We start from the raw sequence: 23,532 nt of genomic DNA on the forward strand, positions 1-23,532 counted from the left end.
TCTGTAAAAAAAATCTAACTCTTGAATCAAATCTGCCATACATGTACATGATTTTACATTTGCATAAGAAAAACAAGTACCATTTATTAAATACACATGTACTTTATTAAGCATAAAATTTAAAAAAATGCATTGAGGAATACGTTCAGAAAGAACTGCTCCCAAGGCAGAACAATACTTACTAACATTGGAGTGATACAGAGACCAGCATGGCCCCTGCGCGTGCAAGGATGACACGCACATTCAGGAAGCTTTCCTTATTTTACACAATTTCCCCACGGGGATTAATAAAGTATCTATCTAATATTGCAAAATACCGAATACAGAATATTCCAAAATATTGCACAAAAATTGAGTTTTTCCCCTGGTAAAAATACAAAAAATACAAAATACCACAGAATATAAAAAAAAATACAAAAAATACAAAATACCACAGAATATATACCACAGAATATTCCAAAATATTGCACAAAAATCGAGTTTTTCCCCTGGTAGTCATTGTCCTTTGGGCCTTAGACGTTAAGGTGTAGGGTGAAGAGATGGGTCTTCAGTCTCCGACGGAAGATGGGGAGTGACTCTGCAGTTCTGACAGCCGTGGGAAGTTCGTTCCACCAGCGGGGAGCCAGTATCGAGAAGAGACGTGACCGGGCACCATGGCAGCCGCGTTGGCGTAATGATGGTGGGGCCAGTCGGCCGGCAGATGTGGAGGGGCGGAGGGGGCGGGATGGAGTTTGAGGGGTGACCATCGCTTGCAGGTAGGCAGGTTGCCTTCTCTATGCTTGTGGCACCTCTGCTCTGGGCTGCACTACAGTGGTGTAACCACCACCTCCCGATCTTCCAGGCGCATGCTTGAGGTGGTCCCCAACAGCGAGCCTAATCATGTGGTCTGTGGCCTTAGAATCCCACTTCTTGACTGCAGCTGTAACACCAAAAGACATATATATATAGTTATATTACACAAAACATGCTTTCTGCAACTTCAGCGCACATTTTATGAACTTGGACATGAGGTTGTTGGTGAAAAGCCTATAAGTACAGAAAAGTTATTGAAAAGACAGTCTAGGAAGAGACAAGTGGAAAATGTGGCAGCGGCTTTGTTTTATGGAGTGGTGTTTCCATTGTTTTGGGCAATACTTGTACAGTACTCCTGTGTACAGTAATCCTGTGTACAGTACTATCAAAACCCAAACTTTCACCAACACCTATCCCAAACAAGTAACACATTCGATTGCTGTGCTCCACCTTGTTTCCCATTCGGGGTACCACAATATATTCACAATGTAGCATACCTGTCCATGATCCTTTTTGCGCAGTCCTTCACATCCTTTCCTCCAATCTTGCTTAGCTGTGAAATCTGAGTGGAAAATAATCAAATAATCAAGAATAAACATTTTACCTGATGTTATGCCATTTACTTGCGCATCAACTTAAAACACAATTTGTAAGTCGCTTTGGATAAAAGCGTCAGCAAAATGAAATTGATGTAATGTAAATCAAATGTCACCATCAGTTTCTTCTCTTCCTCACGTTGTAGCCTCTCCTCCAGGTTGTTGAACTGCTCCATCTCTTCCATTCTGTTGATGATATGACAAACCGAGGCGTGTGGCTCTGCTCTCCCCATGCGGCGGACCTCCTCATGAATAGCAACCAGCTTCTCCATAACACACTTAAATTCTGAAAATTGGACATGAAGACTAATATTTAGTGACAGTAGGCCTAAATACCAGTGCATCATCCAAGTTAAGTCAATTCTGTACTTACTGGTATGGTCGTCTTACAGGTCTCTTTCTGAAAGCCACCGTTCTGAAACAATCAAACAAACATTTAAGCTGAATTTAGGCTAAATCAAAAAGAAGCAATGGGGAACTATTTAGAATTGTAGAGGACAAAGCAACGTAATTTATTGGAATTGAACACTACTAACCTATATTAGATGAATTCCTCAAAAACAGTTAGTGGGAGAGAGAGGGGAAGAGAGTGAGTGAGTGAGAGAGAGCCAGCCACTGTCTGGAACTGCAACCATTATGAAATAGCAGTGGTGTGCCGTCAGGGCCAGCAAGGCCTTCTCTGCTGGCCTAAACATCATCAGAATATACATTTTATTTAATATATTTTTTCCACAAATATGTAATGATTCCCCATAGTCTATTCTCTTCATTTCATAGCTTTCCTCTTGGTTGCGCTGCTTCCAGTCTCCAATTGAGATTTGGAGGGCTGGCCTTTATGTTAGAGCTTTTATCCAATCAAAATGTGTTGCTAGGGGGCTCCCAAATCTGCCCGCCTTCACAACAGACGGTGCCGCGGATACGACCTGTAACTTAACGTTGGAACGAGAAAACATGTGGCGTACCTAGTAAACCTACGTAGATGCGAGCAAAATCAACAACGGCGCCTGCTGGAAGGCTCAATCTGATGTCAGCACCCAGCACGTCTTTTGATTGGATACGCACTATTGAGATGCGTAGCAAGGTAATTTGCGTATCTTTATACCGTCTGCAATCAGCTACAATGGCGGAAGGGGGAGAAGAGGCAGATGTGGTGGCAGATCTTAAAACAACGCCATTTTCTAGAAGAACTTTCCAGGAAAAGATAGACATTATCAGAGAACGGCCAACCCCGACTCTTGCGAGCCTTTCTCAGCGGGGAAAAGGGTTTGTCCGGCACTTTCAGATCGCTAACTACGAGCGGTACCCCTGGCCCACAGGCTCCGAAAGGCACTGCAAATTGTACTGCTGGCAATGCCTGCTATTTGCAACAGATCGATCGGGTGTTTGGAGCCACACTGGTTTTGCAAACTTGAGTTGTCTATCCAAGGGAGCAACGAGACACCAAAGCACGGCTGGGCACTTACAAGCAACGGTGCAGACTCGGCTTTCAGCATTAGCTTCCATATCAATTGAAAAGCACTTATTGATGGAGCTGAAGCGTACAGATAAACTCTACAACAGAGTAATTGAAGTATTCCTGAGGAAAGAAAGGAGGATGGATTTTGTTTTCAAATGAAGTTGTTTTGGTGAGTACAAAGCATTTTATTTTTTATTTTATTTGTATATATTTTTGTCATTTTATTTCGTTATTTCATTTTATTTTCGTTTCAATATTAACGAATTAATATATAGGTAATTAAAATGACAAATATAGGCTTATAAAATAAATGTTTGATGCGTCTGTTGCAGGTTGCAAGAGATGTGGAGATTACGTGGGTGGCGCACGTGAATCAGCTGTGCAGTCACATTTCTTGACGATAAAAGTGCCTTTTATTTAAAAGTTTTGACAGTATCCAAGCGAAGCGATCTTAAAGATGTTAGTTTAACACTCTTCATTGTAAATGCGGATTTATTGATTAAAAATGCTTCGGAAATATTAATATAACTCTGTTGTACTTGTCTGATTATGTTAAGGTGATGCAACGCCCGGTTATACTGTGTTTCTGTCTAGTTTCTAGAGCCATGGCGTCATAATGATGGTATTAAGAGGTAGAATAATTCAGGTAGGACTGTGTCGGACATCACTGAAGGCCTAGGTGTGAAATGCACCGCCCGCCACTGTGAAATAGTACACTTAGTGCTCTACAAAAACTAAAATCAAAATATATATCACATATTGAACAACTGAACAGACTAATATACTTCTCTGTAATAAAACGTCAAGCTAAGCCCAGTATCTTACCATATCTGGGTGCGTCAGAGCGTCTTTCTGCATTGGACGGCAGCTTGGTGTCCCGGAGTGTCTCTGTGTAGCAGAGCGTCCTGGTGTCACAAGTTCACAGCCTGAAATACAACAAATGTCATGTTAGAAAGACACTGAAAAACAAGACCATGATAACGGTGTGAAACCTCAGATAGGAGCTTGTCGAGCATTACTTGAACAACAGCAACAACTCACCTTTCTGTGTGTGGGCCTCACCTTACTGGGTGGCGTGGGGGAAGGTAACATGTCTTGTATGCCTAAACATCAATATAAAAAGAAAATCATAAGTACATAAGTCATTACATTTAACTCTTAAGTTGGTAGTACTTAAAGCTGCGTTCAGTAATTGTTTACTGCTAGATGGCAGTAAGCGACTAAGAGACAAAAGGCTGAAACGTATGATATACATTGTAAGACAATGGAATTGCAAATATCAGCGCCTCCGACGCGCTGGTCAGACCACTAGACAATATAATTGCAAATCATACATGATGTCCCCGGCTAAGATCGCCTTGTCTGTAATGTACGGATGTAGTGAATATAATGTGCCATCTTACCGTGGTTTTTTCTAAGCTTCCGTTGATGAAAAAATAGGTATCTTGAATGTAGCAAGTAGTTAGCCGTTAGCGTCGCCATCTTCGTTAGTTACGTCATCATACACTTACTTCCGTTTTCTCAGAGGCCAAATCAGCCTTCCCACCCAGCCTCTTCTGGTCGATCTTTGTATATGACGGTAGAAGAATTACAACAGCGCCACCTGCTGTATTGGATGAATAGCGCAAACAAACGTGGAAAGATCTCTGACGAACTAATTAGATTAGATTCACTTTTATTCAACTATATACAACAAAATGCAGTTTAGTATTCAACCAGAAGTGCAGTACTGATATTACATGCATGTTTCATTTACATTTTCACAACTACACGTTCGCTCATATGTGGGAGACGTACCGGACGAACGGCTATATTCAGTGGAAATAACGGCCAGACGGACGGACCTTATTTCGCTGTAAAAAAGACGTCCACAGACGTCTGGTGCGCACTGGGTTCATCTAAAATACTCTATACTGAGCACTGGTATAAGAACATGAACCACAGAACAGCAGTAAATGCAATAACCCACAGTCGTCGCTGATGATGTTACATTTTCGATTAGGCTACGGGATTAAAGGCACCGGCGACGGGCGATTTCCTGAAATCCAAATGTCCCGCGAAATTCGGACCAATCACAAAACTGTTTTGCAAGCGCGGCCTGTTGAGAGCGATTCAGTCTCGATTGCAGTGCGGGCCGCCACGAATCAATGCATATAGAGGAAACACTGATATTGCCCAGCGCTGCAGTAAGATATATTGGAGGAATCACGCAATGCGGGTGGATTGAAAATACGGAACAAACAGCGTTCCGTATTGGTTCAAAACGGAACGCATCTTTTAACTGTCAAATAAGGAACGATTCCGTATTTCAAGGGACGGGTGGCAACCCTAGCTAGAACTGAAGTGAAGTGAACTGAACAGAACTACTAGTCAAGGGTAAAACACAGCAGCATCCTCTTCTCTTTTGACACGCACAATACAACGCAGCCATCCTCGGACCTGAGCAACAAAACACAATAATATCCCTATATGTCATTCCAAATATATACTGACAAAAATCTGAAATCACTTTATAAAAACAGCCACTTTGTTACTAAATATGTGCCTATGACAGGATTGTGTTCTTACCCGTTTAATGTGACTTCTGTTTTCGGACCTCACTGGACAGCTTCTCAACATGTAAGATGTAACTTTAATCTTCACGCATGACTGCAAGCTCTCATCTGTGAGGCGGGTGCGGTATTTGGATTTGATGTAGTTCATGTTTGAGAATATCTGCTCGCACAGGTATGTTGATCCAAATATGGATAATACTCCAAATGCATATTTCTTCATGTTCCTATAACTGTCAGGAAGAGCATTCCATGTTTCAAACACAAGTTTCTCGGGTGTTGGGAGGCTTTCAATTTCGCTCCATTTGTGGCTTTGGGCAAGCTGGGCTTTCTGGCGAGTGACGTCTTCAAGCTCGGCTGTCAGACTTTTGAACTTGGACACCGATAAATCTTTGTCAGCTATATCGGCCATTTCCATTTCAAGGTCAGCTTGATTTACTCCTGGGAATGTGTTCAATAAGGACGGGTCAATCTCCAGGAGTGTGACAGGGAAAGATAGTGACATTTTTTCCTTTCGGAACTCGCTAAATCTGCTCCCAAATGCAGTTTGCATATCAACGATAGCACCTTGTAAATAATCACCGTTGAGTGTGTGATCGTGATGGGCTTCTTTGAACTCTCTCAGGGAGGGGAAGTGAGAGAGCGTGCCTCGCTGTACATGGCCCATCACACACCCGCCGGTTTGTTCGCAACAGCCACCTGCCTGGCACCGTGACTACGGTGGCCTGTACACAATAACAATAGCACCACAGCTATGACGCAAATCTTCGTTGACAGAAATGTTGAAATGTAATATTTATTCTGCACATTTTTACAGCATTGGAAAGCGTTAAGAATGTTTGTGTCATGTTTGTCCTCCTACAGAAACCATATATATATATTTTTTTTTTTAATCATTTTCATACATTTTTGAAAAAGCTCCAGGGAGCCACTAGGGCGGCGCTAAAGAGCCGCATGCGGCTCTAGAGCCGCAGGTTGCCGACCCCCGCCCTAGACCCTCTGGTCGAGGGGGGGGCACAGGACTCTTCATCTCGCCCAAGTGGTCACATACTGTCCTTCCCCTGGCACACTTGTCTATATCCTCCTTTGAATTTCATGCTGCTTTCGTCTCCTCCCCGGTCAAACTCCACATTGTTGTCATCTATCGCCCCCCAGGCCAGCTCGGTGACTTCCTAGGCGAGATGGATGGCCTTCTCAGCTCCTTCCCTGATGATGGCACTCCGCTCGTACTACTAGGTGACTTCAATTTCCAATCTGAGAAGCTTCTCTCATCTGGAGTACTTGACCTTCTCCTCTCCTTCGGCCTTACCCTGTCCCCCTCTCCTCCGATTCATAAGGCAGGCAATCAGCTCGACCTTGTCTTCACCAGATCTTCCCACACTTCCAACCTTACCGTTACCCCTCTTCCAGTTTCTGATCACCACTTTATATCCTTCTCCCTTCCCCTCAAAACTTCCTCTTCCCTCTCAGCCTCTAACCACTTAAGACCCTCTCGTCGTAACCTACGTACCCTGTCCCCCATCACCCTCTCTTCTTCTGTCCTATCCTCCCTACCCTCTGTCGAATCCTTCTCCCTTCTATCCACTGATGCGGCATCCTCAACCCTCCTGTCCGCTCTCACCTCATCCTTCGACATCCTCTGTCCACTAACCCTGAAGCCAGCTCGATCCTCTCCTCGAGCTGACTGGCTCTCTGAAACGCTACATGCTTGTAGACTAGAGCTCAGAGCAGCTGAGAGGAAATTGAGAAAAACTGGCCTTTCTGATGACCTTAACCTCTATCACTCTCTCCTTGCCAACTACGCCTCCTCGGCATCAGCTGCTAAAGCATCTTACTATCATTCCAAAATAAATTCTTCTGCCTCTAATCCTAGAAAACTGTTCTCCACTTTCTCTTCACTCCTTAATCCACCTCCTCCCCCTCCTCCTTCCTCCCTGTCCGCCGATGACTTTGTCACCTACTTTGAAAAAAAAGGTGGACGACATCAGCAGCACCTTTTCCCCCCCACCTCTCCCTCCTCCCACTAACAATGCTAACACCCCTTCCAAACTCTCTCCCCGACACTCGGTCTCTGGATTGTCATCTTTTCCCCCCTCTCCCCCGATGAGATTCTCACACTTATCACATCAAAGCGGGCAACCACATGCCCTCTTGATCCCATCCCCTCCCCCCTTCTCCAATCCATTTCCGCCGACATCCTTCCTTACCTTACCACCCTAATCAACTCCTCCCTATCCACAGGATCTGTCCCAGCGGCCTTCAAAATAGCCAGAGTCAAGCCTCTCCTCAAGAAACCTACCCTTGACCCATCATCTGTCCACAATTACAGACCTGTATCCCTTCTCTCCTTCCCTTCCAAAACCCTTGAACGCGCGGCATCTAAACAACTGACTGACTATCTCCGGAAGATGGATCACTTAGACCCCCACCAATCCGGCTTCAAGGCTGGGCATTCCACTGAGACTGCGCTCCTTGCTGTCACGGAAGCCCTCCACTCTGCCCAAGCTTCCTCCCTCTCCTCTGTTCTTATTCTCCTTGACCTGTCTGCTGCCTTCGACACAGTCAATCACCAGATCCTTCTCTCCATCCTCTCAGACCTGGGCATCTCTGGCACCGCACACTCCTGGTTTTCTTCCTACCTGGCGGGCCGCTCCTACCAGGTGACCTGGAGAGAATCGCTGTCTTCTCCTAGAACCCTTTCCCCTGGAGTACCCCAGGGTTCTGTCCTAGGGCCCCTACTTTTCTCCCTCTACACCAAGTCTCTTGGCTCGGTAATCTCTTCACATGGGCTCTCCTACCACAGCTACGCAGACGACACTCAACTCTTCCTGTCCTTCCCCCCGTCTGATGTACACGTGGCAACCCGTATCTCCGCATGTCTCGCTGACATTTCAACTTGGATGGCTGACCACCATCTCAAGCTCAATCTTAACAAGACCAAGCTCCTCTTCATCCCCGGGAAAGCCTGCCCTCTCCAAGACTTCTCCATCACAGTGGAGAACTCTACTGTAACCCCCTCCCTGACAGCCAAGAACCTTGGAGTGATCCTGGATAACCGACTATCCTGTGCGGAGAACATTGCAGCAACGGCTCGCTCCTGCAGATTCTTCCTCTACAACATCAGAAGGATACGACCATTCCTTACCAGAGAGGCAGCGCAACTCTTGACCCAGGCACTGGTCATCTCCCGCCTGGATTACTGCAATGTACTCCTGGCTGGGCTCCCCGCTTCAGCCATTAGACCTCTGCAGCTCATCCAGAATGCTGCTGCCCGGCTGGTATTCAACCTCCCCAAATACTCGCATGTCACCCCTCTCCTTCGCACCCTGCACTGGCTCCCGATAGCAGCTCGCATCAGATTCAAGACCCTGGTGCTTGCATACCAGGCAGCTAAAGGGACAGCCCCTGCCTACCTGAAGGAAATGGTAACCCCCCAAACCCCTGCCCGCTCACTCCGCTCCTCCACCTCGGCTGGCCGACTGGCCCCACCTCCTCTACACAGCAGTCGGGCTGCCCGATCACGTCTCTTCACAACACTGGCTCCCCGCTGGTGGAATGAGCTCCCCACGGCCGTCAGAACGGCTGAGTCACTACCCATCTTCCGTCGTAGACTGAAGACCCATCTCCTCAGGTTACATCTTAACTGCTCCTCCTGAGACATCTTCTGACCCTCACCACTACGTCTCCTAAAGACACCCGCTTTCCCCTCTACTGTGTCCCTAAGAACTTCTATTGCCCCCCTTGTACTGTTCTCAGTTTCTCCAGAAAAAAATAATAAAAATAAATAAAATTTGTAGAAGGCGATAGGGAGAAGGTTTTTCCTTATATCAGTGGCCCCGGGCCCGAGCTAGATTACTCTTCCTGCAACGAATGGTGGATTGCTGATTCACATGCTTAGTATTCAAATGTATTGATTGTAAGTCGCTTTGGAATAAGGCGTCTGCTAAATGCCAAAAATGTAAATGTAAATGTCAATAACATCCTGAAAACATTAACCCGAATGTTGCTTTGAAAATGTCCATTCTTTGTTATCATGTAACATTGTGGGAACATTTTATAAAAGAACATTCTATAATCTGTTACCTAAACAATGTCCCCAAAACATCCTCAGAATGTTGCACCTAAAACGTTCTTACTTTGTTAACATTTAACGTTATAGGAACATTATTTAAAAACATGGTGAAAACAAATGGTAAACATCCTTAAAATGCTCTTTGAACATTAGATGAAAACGTTTTCTTTAAAACATTAGCAGAACTTGTAGGGAATGTTAGCCAATGTTGTGGGAACATTCCCTGCTAGCTGGGTAGTTGGCTAATGCGTGCGCTTACTAGAGCTACAGCTGGCGGCATGTATTGTGGATTTCACAACATTTAATGCTCTATTATGCACTATCCATTTTAGCTTTTAAAATCATAATACTGTTTTTTACAACATTTTTTAAATGACTGGACTTTTTAAATAGGCACTACATTTTATAAACACTGTTATGTCTGTCTGTTTTTATTGTATGTATGTGACCTATGTGTGTTTTTAATGTGGAAACTGTATTCATGAACTGCACTTCTGCCTGTCAAAGGAGAATTTCTGTCACTGTGTGACAGACAATAAAGCAATCTTGAATCTTGAATCTTATTGTTATAACGTTACTTTTGACAGGGAGAAAACCAGAGAGAAAGACAAATACTAGATTCGGCAAGGCACCTCCTTAATTTGATAACGGACATACCTTCCCCTGGCCCTGCGGGTCCCAGTGCCCAACAAGAAACTGCCCCAGAGACTCACAGGTTTTGGCTAGTTTCAGAACACAAACCCAATTAAACATGTATACAAATTCATATGAATGTTGACTACTCGGCATCAAATGATAATTTTTTAACATGTTATTTTCGCAGACAGGGAAGGAGTCAGGACAGATGCAGAGGTAGTCAGGAGAGAGGGAGAGATAATAATAATAATACATTTATTTTATAAGGCGCCTTTCATGGCACTCAAGGTCGCCGTACAACAACAAATTTAAAAACAGTTACAAAATTCAAAATACAAAATACATAGAAATATACAGTATAAAACATAGCTAGTAGCAGAGCAGCACGGGAACAGTAAATCAACAGGGATACGCCTGCGTAAACAGGTGGGTTTTGAGGTGGGTTTTGAAAGAGGAGATTGAATCAATGTTCCTGATGTCGGGGGGGAGGGAGTTCCAGAGGCGAGGGGCGGAGTGGCTGAAGGCTATAAACCCCATGGTGGACAGACGGGCTGGGGGGACGGTCAGGTTGATGGAGGAGGCAGGGTGGGAATGTTGATGTGGAGGGGGTCGGACAGGTATGGAGGGTGATGATGGCCGACCCAGTGTCCACACTGAAATGACCAGGTCCTTACTGTTTTGGTTGATTTGTCAGCCTGCAACTCGTTGTCTCTTACATTCACAGATGTCTGCTAATGAGACAAAACTGTACAAATGTCAAATTAAAACATTCTCATCACAGGTCTTTTCCTGCCATGTTTGGAGTGAAAGGAAAGCGACGGTGCCTCAGAGGGCCTTCCAACCACTGAATGAATGAATGAATGGTCTTTATTGTCATTGATATAGTACAGGTACCATACAACGAAATTTGGGAGGGGGGGGCTCCCCTGGTGCTAGGAAAAAAATACTAAAAACAAGAAGGGAAAAAGAGCTGGTTTACATAAATAAAGGCTATATACACTATCCATTATACTATACTATACAAATAAAACACTGTGCTGTACTCTATGCTATAAATATCCTGATATTTCCTATCTCTGAACCTTATGTACCCGAGGGTTGTCATATTGCACATAGTATTATTGCACATTCATTTAAAGTGTCACAGTTTGCAGGTTTGAAATGTTCACAGTTGTGTTTCAGTATTGCACTTGATTACAATCTAGTAGCTGCCATCAAATTGTCTAGATTGTCCAGGGCCTAGAACCTAGGTCTTTGCTGTGTTCAGGGCCTGAATGGCCCTAGGGTAGAAGCTGAGCTTCAGTCTATTTGTCCTTGCGGACATGGTCCTGAACCGCCTGCCCGAGGGCAGCCGAACAAAGTCTTCGTTCCCAGGGTGGGATGGGTCTCTGGAGATCTTGGAGGCCTTCCTGAGGCAGCGTGTGTTGTACAGCTCTTCCAGAGAGGGGAGGGGGGCGCCGATGATCTTCTGGGCCGATCTCACGACTCTCTGTAGCGCTTTCCTCTCTGCGGCTGTGCAGCTGGAGAACCACACGCAGATGCAGTAGGTGAGGATGCTCTCCACTGTGCAGCGGTAGAAGGTCACAAGCAGCTCCTGTTTGAGGTGGTATTTCCTGAGGACTCTCAGGAAGTAGAGCCGCTGTTGTGCCTTCTTGATGATGGCTGCTGTGTTGGTCTTCCAGGACAGGTCATCCTGTATGTGCACCCCCAGGAATCGGAGGGTTGAGACTCTCTCCACGCTCCCTCCATCGACGAGCAGGGGCTGGACCTCAGATTTTTTCCTCCTGAAGTCCACGATGACTTCACACCAGTCAGAGAGTTGCAAATAACATTTGACCTTTTACCAAAAATTGTTGAGCGCACTCCTAAAGGCAATGAAGAAGTTCTTAATCTGCAAGCTGGTTTGGGACGCAGGTCCACCCAGATTCCTGAAAATTACAGTCACAATGAGGTGAAGCACTGTTCCACAGTTGGAAGTCATGCAGTCTTCTGATAACTTTTGCAGTCTTCTGATAACTTGTTTTAGTCCACCAATGCTCCTATTTTATTAATTTGATGTTATGTTTCATATCACTCCTGAAGATATTTTCAGCACTCCAAAGGATTTATCCGAAATTGGAAAGTGTGTCTGGGGGCTGGTTGTTGTACAAATCTGCAGGTGAACCGATAACTGAAAAACGAATGCAAAATAATAATGTGATTGTTAGTATACACTATACACCATCAAGTAGCCTACTGCAACACTGAGGGCGAGGGTCCAAGACACAGAACACATGGGATTCGATTGAGAGCTTTCCTTGGAATCATTATCCCAAGTATTACACTAACATACTGAATCATTAGAATCAGTTCATTGAAAAGATTCATTCACCGAATTGTTCAGTAGGCTACTTGTTACCAGAGCTCCGACGAGCCATGGCGAAAACGGCTTGTAGTAGGCTAATGTAGGTAGCTAGCTGTCATTCCAGTTAATGCGCTAGCCAGCTAGCTCTACTAAGCTAGCCAAATAGCTGCAGCAGTAACAAGCTCAGCTGCTCCATGTTAACAGCTACAGTTAACATGTTAATCAGATCTAGCCAACAGCTACGGTAGTACTACCACTTGTGTAACGTTATAACAGTCAAAAGGCCAGTAAAATACATGGTAACCAGTTGATATTTACCGTGTTTGGTGTCCTTCCCTCCATGATGACGAACTGAGCTCAGCTTTACTGGCGGGAGTGGGTGCGTTGTTTAAACTTCCTTGGGTACGTTAATGAAAGGTGCTGATTGGCCAAAAAGGAGTAAGGTCAATCAGCGCTCGATTGCTCTTCCTTAAGGACCCGGATTATGGCCAGAGATATGTGCCACTAGAATCTGAATCTGAATTACTGACTTTGAATTTGAATTGCTCAATTTGAATAAAAAAAATGACGTTGAATACTTTTTTTTACTTTGAATCACATAATTTGAATTTGTATTGTTTAACTTGAATAACTGAATTGAATACAAATTCAAATTATGTGATTCAAAGTAAAAACATTTATTCAAATTGAGCAATTCAAATTCAAAGTCAGTAATTCAGATTCAGATTCTAGTGGCACATATCTCTGCCCAGAGGTCGTGCTGTTATACTGAATATCAGTACGACCGAATCACAGCCATGCTGATATTCAGTATAATACACTCCCTCTCGTGTGATATTGCTTAATTATCACTAGAAATCTAGTTGATCACAACTTCAAGAATATGATTATTATGTATGCAAATAAATAACTGTCCTTTCAAATGTATCATTTAAGGGTTTATAACAACTTCAATTTATAAGCCTTTAATTATAAGCCCTTAGTCAATTGTTATTGAACTTGCTTCAGCAACCATCAAACAACAGAATTCACTTTTTCCATCATCAAACAGCAGAAAATCACTTTTTCATTTATACTTTTTGAGCTGTCCTCTAATTTGCCTGAAATGCTGTTAATTCCTTTTTTTTGTGATACATTTTTCATTGATTTTTCTTCAGGGAATGGTACAAGGGAGTGGTAACATGTAAATGAACAAAAGAGAAATAGAATAACAAAAATCCAGTAGAAACCTTCCCCCCCCCCCCCCCCTCTCCCGATCTCCCTTTACCCCAGCAGTACCTGTACTACCTCCCCCTCCTCCCACACATGTCCCTCCCGCCACAAACCTCCAACCCACCCGCCCAATGACAGCCCCCTGCCCCCCACCCACTCACAGCCCCCCGCCTTTCACTCCCCACCCAATCACAGCCCCCCGCCCCCCACCCCCCACCAGGACCCTATGGAAAGGCATTCCTGAAGGCATTTGCTATGAATGCGGAAAGGTGAATATTTTAAGCTTGATAACCTCAATTCAACTTCAACAAACGTGACAGGGTCTGGTGACAAAAGTCCCCAAGTAGGGCAAGGTTGCTTTTACAGATTATGAAAGTACATTATTGTAAGCTTTCAAATGATATGTCAGATTTTGAAATCTGAAAAATAGTTGAAGAACATATGCTTATTTGAATGTCGGTACACCTCAAACCAAATACCCGGGGGGAAAAAATCACTGGTGTTGACCTAGTTTCTTTAGCAACTTCCATTGTTCAAACAGGAGTAGACAGCTACCTCTAATGGGGCTTTTCCACTAGAGGGCTGACCCGGGTCAGCCCGGGCTGGCCTGCTTCTTTGGCGCTTTTCCATTTGTCGGCCTGGGTCGGATCGGGTCGGGTCCGGTCGCTTCTTTAGCTACCCATCGAGGGCAGGAACCTTTTTTGAGACCCGGAACCTTTTTGCCAGGCTGCGTGTGACGTGTGACGCTGCACACCGTTGATTGGTCAATGGAAATCGTCATATCATGTTCATAGATTTCATCACTAACCGCCATTTTTAAATACCACATTCGCTCTTGGAAAATGTCACTACATTTTCTGTAATAGCTTATTAATAAAGATTAGAAAATTTATGCTGACCATCGTATTATCTTAGTTTAATGTCATTTCAATGCATCATAGAACTTTTATTTACAACAAGCATAACCCAAAAATTGCTATTATGCACCGTCTTTGCCCGTGAATAACACCGGCTGTGAAGGTGGTACAAACACAATACTCCTTTGCTAACTTCACCATCGGTATACGGTCATTTTGAGCCCTTAACCACCGCGCTGACACCCCGAGAAGATATGCTTTTAACCGTAAACTCAATGAACCGGGAGTTCACCCGCTGCTGCTCGCAGCACCGCGCCTGCTGGTTGAAACTCCCGTTGACAGCGGGGGGGAGAGAAACGTTTTAACAGGGAATTCGCTCCGCGCTGTGTCGACCGTGATAGCAGTGTCGTATCGAGACCATTCAAATGGTTTTGGATTCCCTGTCCTCTCCCCTATCCGGACACGTTTGAATTGTTATCCTAACCCACGGTAAATCACAGTTATTAACCCGCAAAGGGTGCCTCCAGTAGCCAGGCAGTAGCCATCTCATATGCTCATACAGTTCATAAAGCAGACAAGTGAAGGCAGTGGTTTTAAGGGTTCAAAAAACATGACTTTATTATGTGTACATAGCTTCCTCTCTCTCTCCCTCTCTCTTTCTCTTTCTCTACAAAAAAACACGGTTAATAATATACCACATGCCGATCGAAAGGCATACGATAGCTTCAAGTTCCTCCATGTTGCTATTGTTGTGGCTGTGTTGTGTCTCGTGAAAATATACGTCACCACCATGGCGCGCTTTTATGACGAGTAACTCCGCCTACTATCTCCTACTCCTCCTACTCGATCCTGGTCTGTTGTGTATAGTGGAAAAGCGCCGATACCAGGAACTGTTCAAAAGCGTGCCGAAGCGAACTGTGCCAAGCCGTGCCAGGCCGGTCAATGGAAAAGCGCCATAAATGTACTGTATGTACTAAAAAAATAAAGTTTCATTTTCACCACTTCCCTGGAAGTAGTGTGATTACATTTTTAAGATTCTATGTGTAAATCTTGACTATGGCGAAGGCTAAATAAGAGTTAAAACTGATAAATCTCATATCCCTTGATGAGCTGACAAGTAAGTAAGTAAGTAAGTAAGTAAAGCTTTATTTATATAGCACCTTTCATACAAGAAATGCAGTTCAAAGTGCTTTACAACAGGAATAATCACATAAAGTGAATAAAAAACATATATAAAAACATATACATGCATAGAATGAATATAAAAGCAGGGGAAAACAGTAAAAAGAAAAGGTAAAGATCTAACTTTCCATATCCCTTTCATCTCTCTACTTTACACAGTCTTTCAGACAGACAACCTGTTATGACATACAGTGACTTTCCCTCAGCGGTGTTATGTTCTCTCCTCCTCTGAGCTGCGTTAATTAGTTCAGCCCATGGGGGCGGGCCCGCAGGTCAAGTGCCTTAGGTTTAAAACTCATCAGGAGAGGCACGGGCCGCGGGGCGTCTGTGCAGATCTGGCAGAAATCAAATTAAACGCCATGGCCTTTGGCCCCTAGGTGATCACTGCCCAGCTGGAGGGCCGAATTACTTTAAATAACTTATATTTAAAAGCTGAGCTCTGGAGTACAGGTTAGTGTATTATTGTGCTTTCATATTCTGGATGGAACGGCCAAAGAACTGATGTTATTGATGCAGCCAGTTCCTCTTTATCGAAGGAAACAAAACCCCTGAACGCCTAGTAAAAGACTGGGGTATTTGTAAGGTAGCTATGGAAGCTGTCCGTTTTTTAAATAAAATGATTTTAATTTACAGTAATTGTGTTTAAACTGTGTTTTAGAATGTTTAAGAGTGTTTTAGAATGTTTAAGAATGTTTAAGAATGTTTTAGAATGTTTTAGAATGTTTAAGAATGTTTTAAGAATGTTTAAGAATGTTTAAGAATGTTTTACAATGTTTAAGAATGTTTAAGAGTGTTTTAGAATGTTTAAGAATGTTTTAGAATGTTTTAGAATGTGGTGGGGGGGGATTTGGCAGGCATTCTGGGAATGAGTAGGGATGGGAAGGAAAGGGGGAAAAGTTTGGATATATTTACTGCAAGTCAGACAAAACACTGTTGATAGCCCTGGAGAATTAAAACCGTGTATCTTTTTTCAAGCTACAACCGGAAAGTAAGGTCACACTCATCAGGTAAATAACCAATTATCCTCTGACATTCCTGCCCTGCTGTGAAGGTAAGCCTGTGTCCTCTGGCAGTGTGATGACAGGTACCCATTAGCAGCACTAGAGTTGAGGGGGGATGAGGGGGGATGGCCTGAAATAAAAACGGTCAAAATCATCCCCCTTCTAAAACTGCCATCCCCCCCTTTCCATCCCTTATGTCATTTTATCAATGAACGTGGTATTACTGCTATTTCAACATTTAGTTTTGTGCATATCGAGTCAAATACTGTGGGCGAGGGAGGGGGCACGCACACATGCAATGACATTTTTACCAAGTCACTGACACTGAAGTCACTGACGCTGTGGGGATGCTTAACTTGTCCCCATATGATAAAATCCACCATCCCCCCTGATTTTCTTTTACAACTTGAGTACTGCCCATTAGCTCTCTCTAGTGAGTTTGGTTGTCTTGAGATGTGATGATGACCCCTGTGTCCGTTATGCTGTTCTGGCTGCATGCTCCCTTCTTCTTCTTCGGCGTATGGGTTGTTGTTTACTCCAATCCACCAGGCTTGGGGCCGAGGGGCTACCCTTTTACCACCCCGAGACCTGGTTGAGGGGCTCACCCGGGCTATATTTCTGGACACCCCTCCAGAAATGCTCCCTTAAACACCTGGGACATTTTCAGGATGCACACACACACACACACACACACACACACACACACACACACTGACATAGAGATATTTGATTTTCCTTCCATTTGTTGTGTTTCATCCACAGGTTACATTTTTTTAGACTGGGTCAAGTGGGGGTCAAGTTCAGTGTAGTTGCCTCCGCCATTCCAGTGTCCATGATCAAAGCAGAGTGCCTGGCAGTGAAGTAATGAACTAAAATAGCCTTAATGAGAGCTTCGCTTGCATTGTTTCCGGAAGAAAACCCTGAGTGAAAATAGACCTGATAAGCCTGAGCGATTCTTACAGTGGAATGACTTCAGCACAACACAACACTACACCCAAAAGCATTGATGCAAAGTGAATCGAATACCAGAAGAGTTTTCAGGAAGTTTTCAGTATTGGTTACTTACTTTAACCAACTGTAACCAATAAATGTCACTTGGACAGCAGACCAAATCCCAGATTTCTTTTGTGCACAAACGAGAGTCTGCATGGTAGCTAATTAATGGTCAAATCTAGTACATTACTCAATGTACCTTACCTGCAAGTCTTGGGCCAAATCAGAACATAGTTACCGTTACTATAGCAACCACTCTGATTGACGTTTTCTAGGAATCATAACAGTGACCTCGATCTCCCAAAATAATGATTGTCTCCAGTTGCAGAGTGCTATATTAGAGGAGTGGCGCCATTGAGGGGGGTGAATTTTGTATTGGCTAACGCATGTCATGTGCTTTATGGAGGCTCAAATAGTTCATAAATGGTTCATTTGAAATCAATTGTATAATTATTTATTTTTTACATCTAGTCATGTAAAGATAATACAAGTATACATCACTACATCCAAATAATTATATTGTATATGTCTTGATACAAACCTTTCCAAGTAACAGTTGCAACTGCAGAATTCATTCCAATCGCTAACGATGCTATGGGTGTCAGATTCTGCAGTGTCGTTCTTTGTGGCCATGGTTCAATGGTGTGTCCTTAATATTAGCGACTCATTCAGGATGATGGATAACAATATACCTGTCCCAGTGGCGGCTGGTGCTAAACATTTTTGGTGGGGCACAGGTTATGGGGGCATGCTCCACGGGGAAGAATATCAACTTTAAAATCTGGATTTACAGTCGATTTTAGCATGAAAATATCAGTGTTTCCCCTAGGTTTGCTGCCTTGAAGGGGTGGCATGGACCGTGGAATGGACCCCCCCCCCCCCAGGGGGTAAGACCCTGCGACATACCAGCGTCATGTCCAGGGGGTGTACTAACTTCTACATTAAGCCGCCTCACGCTACGGAAACAGGAGATAGGCTCCTTCCCTATGGGCCATTAGGCTCGAGAACCATCGGTTCTCAAGGCTACTTACTTATGTGGTCTTGACTACCTGTCCACTTTCTCACCTGGTTCTTGCTGTCTCTCTCTCTCTCTCTCTCTCTCTCTCTGGTGTGCCGACACCATCCTGCTCTCTCTCCTTCTCTCCCTCCCTATCCTTCTCTCTCCCTTTTGCTGTCAACCAAAAGGCAAACATAACAACCAGAGTATTTATAATCTAATAAGAGGTATAAATTGATCCATATCAATTGTTATTCATATATACATACATATCATATATTCGTCATAGTCAGGGACTCCAATTAAATGTCACATAGCCTATAGGCATCTCCATCAATCCAGGATTCATTACATTGTCTACTGTCACATTGCCCATTATAGTGGGCTGTTGTTCAGGTATTGATGTTAGCCATTGATGTAGTCAGGATTATAGAGTTGGTTTAATTTTCTGGATGTAGTGTGCCATGGCCTCTCTGTGGTCCGTGAAGGAGGCAGTGTTGTTAGCAAATGGGACAATCAGCTTGCGTGGAAATAACAGCCCATACCTCACGTTAGCCTCCCGCGGGGTTGAGAAAGTTTTTGTTCGATATCAGTTAGACGGCGTTCCGTCTCGTTAGCGGCTGTTTCCAGGTCCTTTACCTTGGTCGTATTGGAAATCATATCCTTGCGGAGTGAATCCAGACATTCTTTAATTGGTTTAAGTTTCAGATCAAATGCGGAGTCAAGCTCTTCACGTATGACTTCTCTCATAATTGATGCAAGTTCTCCGCGGTCCATCACCGTAACCAGTGGCGGACTGGCCACCGGGCAAGCCTGGCAAATGCCAGGAGGGCCGCGAGACTCTGGGCCGCTCAGAATGTATTATATTAAAAATATATATATATATTTGTAATTTTGTCTCTGGTGATTTTCATTGAAAATAACTTATTTCAGCAGACCGCGGCCCAAAACATTTTATATCGTCCGGGCCATCCACGCAGTTCTGCGCGTATGCCCAGGGCCCTAAACCAATAGGAGCAGAGCTCCCCTATGGGGCGGAGCTCCACGATATAGAAGGATAGTTATGGAGATATACTCCAGTTCTATGAGTGGAGCGGAGCCCCATAGGGCTGCTGGCCCACTTCGACTTGTTCAAACCCGGCTGTATTGTATGTTTGGGAGAATGAGGGAACGGAGGACGCCCGTTTTATAGCACCCCAGGGCGGGCGCGGACATCGAACTGGAGTATATCTCCATAACTATCGTAGTCAGCTCTATATCGCCAGTGGACACGCACCTCATGTCATCATTCCGTTTATAACAGCAGTTAACGTTACACTGCTTTCATTTTCAGAATGGGGGGAATTTGACGAGAGCGATGCAGTTAATGTGCAACAACTGGATGCAGGGAGCAAGTGTAGTTGGAAGTAGGAAAAATGCACCGAAATTCGCATGTATTGGGCCGAAAATAGCACAAAAAAGTACATTCGGTGTGAAAAGGCTATTGAAAGAGATATTGACTGATGACTGCCTACTGATAATACATATAATTACAGCAAACATGTTGGTAGTTTGGCATCTGTCCTCTGACTTTTTATGTTAACAATCCGTGTTGCGTTTGGAAATAGGGCTGTTGTGTCGCAAATGCCAGGGCTGTTTTTTGATTCCAGTCCGCCCCTGACCGTAACTTTTTGTTTTAGATCGCTTCTTAGATTTCTTAACTCTCTGCTGCCAGCAGCGTTGGCCATACAACTTGAGTAACCTATATCAAACAATCAACAAACAGCCGGTGCGGAGATTGCGACCACAAACGAGATAAGTTTGACTTCGGTAATAGGTCCAGTTGCAATATCCTCAAGTTAGGAACAAAAGATGCCTCCTTCTAATCCATTTGTTCAATTTGTTTACAGAAATAAATCCTCCTTACATTGTAAAAAACGTAATTTGTTAGGAGAGCAGTCGTGCTGCAGTCGTGCTGCCCCGGAAGTCGCTGCCCCGGAAGTCGGAAGTCCTCAGGACTTCCGCATTGGAGCATATACTGGATATACAACCGGATATTCAAGGCGCAAATTTTTGCGCCCCGGCCGAGAAATAGGAGACAGCCAATTGGAGCGCTGCTACAGCTCACGTGTAAGCGAAAAGTATTTGGCCTGCGATAGACTTGCATTCGACCGGCGTCCCGACTCCTCCCCCTATGATGAATGAATGAATGAATGAATGAATGAATGAATGAATGGTCTTTATTGTCATTGCTACAGTACAGGTACCAAACAACGAAATTTAGGAGGGGTGGCTCCCCTGGTGTTAGGAAAGAAAAAAAAACACTTTTTAAAAAAAAAACACAAGAAGGGAAGGAGCTGGTTTACATAAATAAAGGCTATGTATTTTAACAGTGAATTTTACACACACACAGATAAAAATGTTTATTGTATTAGAGGATTTTTAATGAATGCTGATAGGCGCCGACAGAATATCAGCCGCATTTTGTGAATAAACAATGTTTATTTTAAAAAAACACTTTTACAAATCGCAACTAGGAAGTGAAGGTGGGGGCGGCGCCCCAGCGCCCTCTATCGGCCAGCCGCCACTGACCTGTCCAGTTGTGTATATATATATACTTGTGAGATTGACTGCTGTTCACTACAAAAACCTTTCCAGTTGTTTCAATTATAGTTGTATTTCAGACAGTCTTAATGGTTTCTATTTCTTCATCTCACAGTAACCCATGTATCCCATTTAAGAGTAACACTGCCAGCAGCAGCTTTAATAATATAAGAAGATATGAGCTAATCTACCCTGCCCTTGAAACGTGAGCGGCCTGAGATAAGGTGCAACCCAATATTCAAAATATTCCTGCTAGATATTGTGTATATATATATATATATATATATATATATATATATATATATATATATATATATATATGTCCAGTTCTGTTTACATTCTTGCAGTTTGTGACGTAACCCACTCTCATTGCGTATAGACAGGGCTCAAGCATTCCACACAGCATGTGCAGACATTCTGTCCTATAACAACTCCTATAGTCAGGTTGGGTATCAAGTACCAATGATAACATAATCATAACTGTACCACTATGCAGTTAAAACAAAGGTGCCATTGTCTGATCTGAACACATGGATTCAGGTTAGGTCTATGGTATGTTGAGTTACCGATGATGCATTAGTTTAGATTAGATTAGATTCAACTTTATCACAGAGTACTTTTACTATACAACGAAATGCAGTTTAGCATCCAACCAGAAGTATATAGTACAAATAGTGATCATTAATACTAGAACTGCCATGGATGGGGTCATTTGACCAAGTGAGTAAAGAAAAAGTTATACCTAAAAGGACCCTCCTTTCATGACTTTTCCTAGATATGTGCGTTCTGTTTTACCACCCAGTATCCTTACATTTTCAAAATCACATCAGGATAAGCTAGTATAAAGCTATTTTGCAGTTTTCTGTGTAGGAGGCAGGCTAATTTACAGGACGCGCCAACTAGTGGTCTTTGTGTGTAAGTAGAAGCTTTACATTGTAGCCTATGGTCATTTGGCTCTTATAGTAGGTACAATAGGCGTGGCTGTTCTAGTGTTAAATGGCATTTTTCCAAATGTGAGCATAGGGGACACAGCCTAGTTACAGCCCCATAAGTGGGGGCATAATGTCAAACGCTCACAGTTAATCCTAAACTCAAGGGACATTCCAAATGGAGAGGAAAGCAGCATAGGTATATTCCATAAAGTTGGTATTTACAGTGCTAAATGAATACTATTTTAAAGTTATTTTTCTGAGTGAGACAGTCCCACTCATATTTTTTCATTTTATTGGACAGATATAGTGAAGACAGACAGGGCATTTCAGCAGGGCATGGGCCGGATTCAAACCCATGCCGACATGGGCATATGTGTGCACAGTATACCGTGGTGCTAGACCACTGGACCACCCCAGGCCACATTAAATGAATACTTATAAATAAATTGCTCTACACGTCAAAGGTTTTGAAATCAAACATTACTATGAGGTGAAAGTGTATAGAGCCACAGCTTTTATTTGACGGTATTTGTGTGTCACATATTAGTTTCACCATTTAAACATGACACCACTTTTAATACACAGTCCCCCTATTTCAGCGCACCAAAAGTAATGGGACAGATTCCATAATATGATACATATTATCATTCAGATTCATAATATGATATATATATTGATATCTGTCACACAATATATGACAGGGTCTGGTGTCCTCAAGCAGGGCATGGTCATTTTTCATTTTTTTCTCCAGATTATGAAAGCGCAGATTGTAAACTTTCAAATGATGTGTCATACATTGAAAATAGCTGAAGAAGATTTAGAGCTTATTTGAATGTTCCATCTCAAACCAAATAACGAGAACGAACAAAGCCCAGAAGGCTTGTACATAGTTCCAATCCCATCAATCGTTAGGGTTCAATATACCACAAAGAACACTTAATCCATGTAAATAAGACAAGATAAATGAATGAATGAATGAATGAATGAATGGTCTTTATTGTCATTGATATAGTACAGGTACCAAACAACGAAATTTGGGAGGGGGGGCTCCCCTGCTGCTAGGAAAGAAAAAAAAAAAAGAGAAAAAAAAAGGGAAAGGAGCTGGTTTACATAAATACAGGCTATGTACACTATCCACTATACTATACTGTACAAATAAAACACTGTGCTGTACTCTATGCTATGCTATACCTATTCTAACATTTCCTATTCTCTGCAACCTTATGTACCCTAGGGTTGTCATATTGCACATAGTGTTATTGCACATTCATTTAAAGTGTCGCAGTTTGCAGGCTTGAAATGTACACATTTGTGCCTCAGCACTACA

The 23,532-nt window shown here is 43.3% G+C and overlaps 1 long non-coding RNA gene across 1 annotated transcript; it reads right to left on the minus strand.

Annotated features, from left to right (window-relative positions):
- Positions 1-300: 300 nt before the first annotated feature.
- Positions 301-1,770, minus strand: LOC308175938. The gene is made up of 3 exons (XR_013937989.1): positions 1,505-1,770; positions 1,290-1,354; positions 301-919 (listed from the first exon to the last, which is right to left on the minus strand). It is a non-coding gene; the product is annotated as an uncharacterized lncRNA (long non-coding RNA).
- Positions 1,771-23,532: the final 21,762 nt, after the last annotated feature.

The sequence above is a fragment of the Nansenia antarctica genome (genome assembly GCF_963989245.1).
Source record: "Nansenia antarctica genome assembly, chromosome: 1".
Classification (NCBI taxonomy): Eukaryota; Metazoa; Chordata; class Actinopteri; order Argentiniformes; family Microstomatidae; genus Nansenia; species Nansenia antarctica.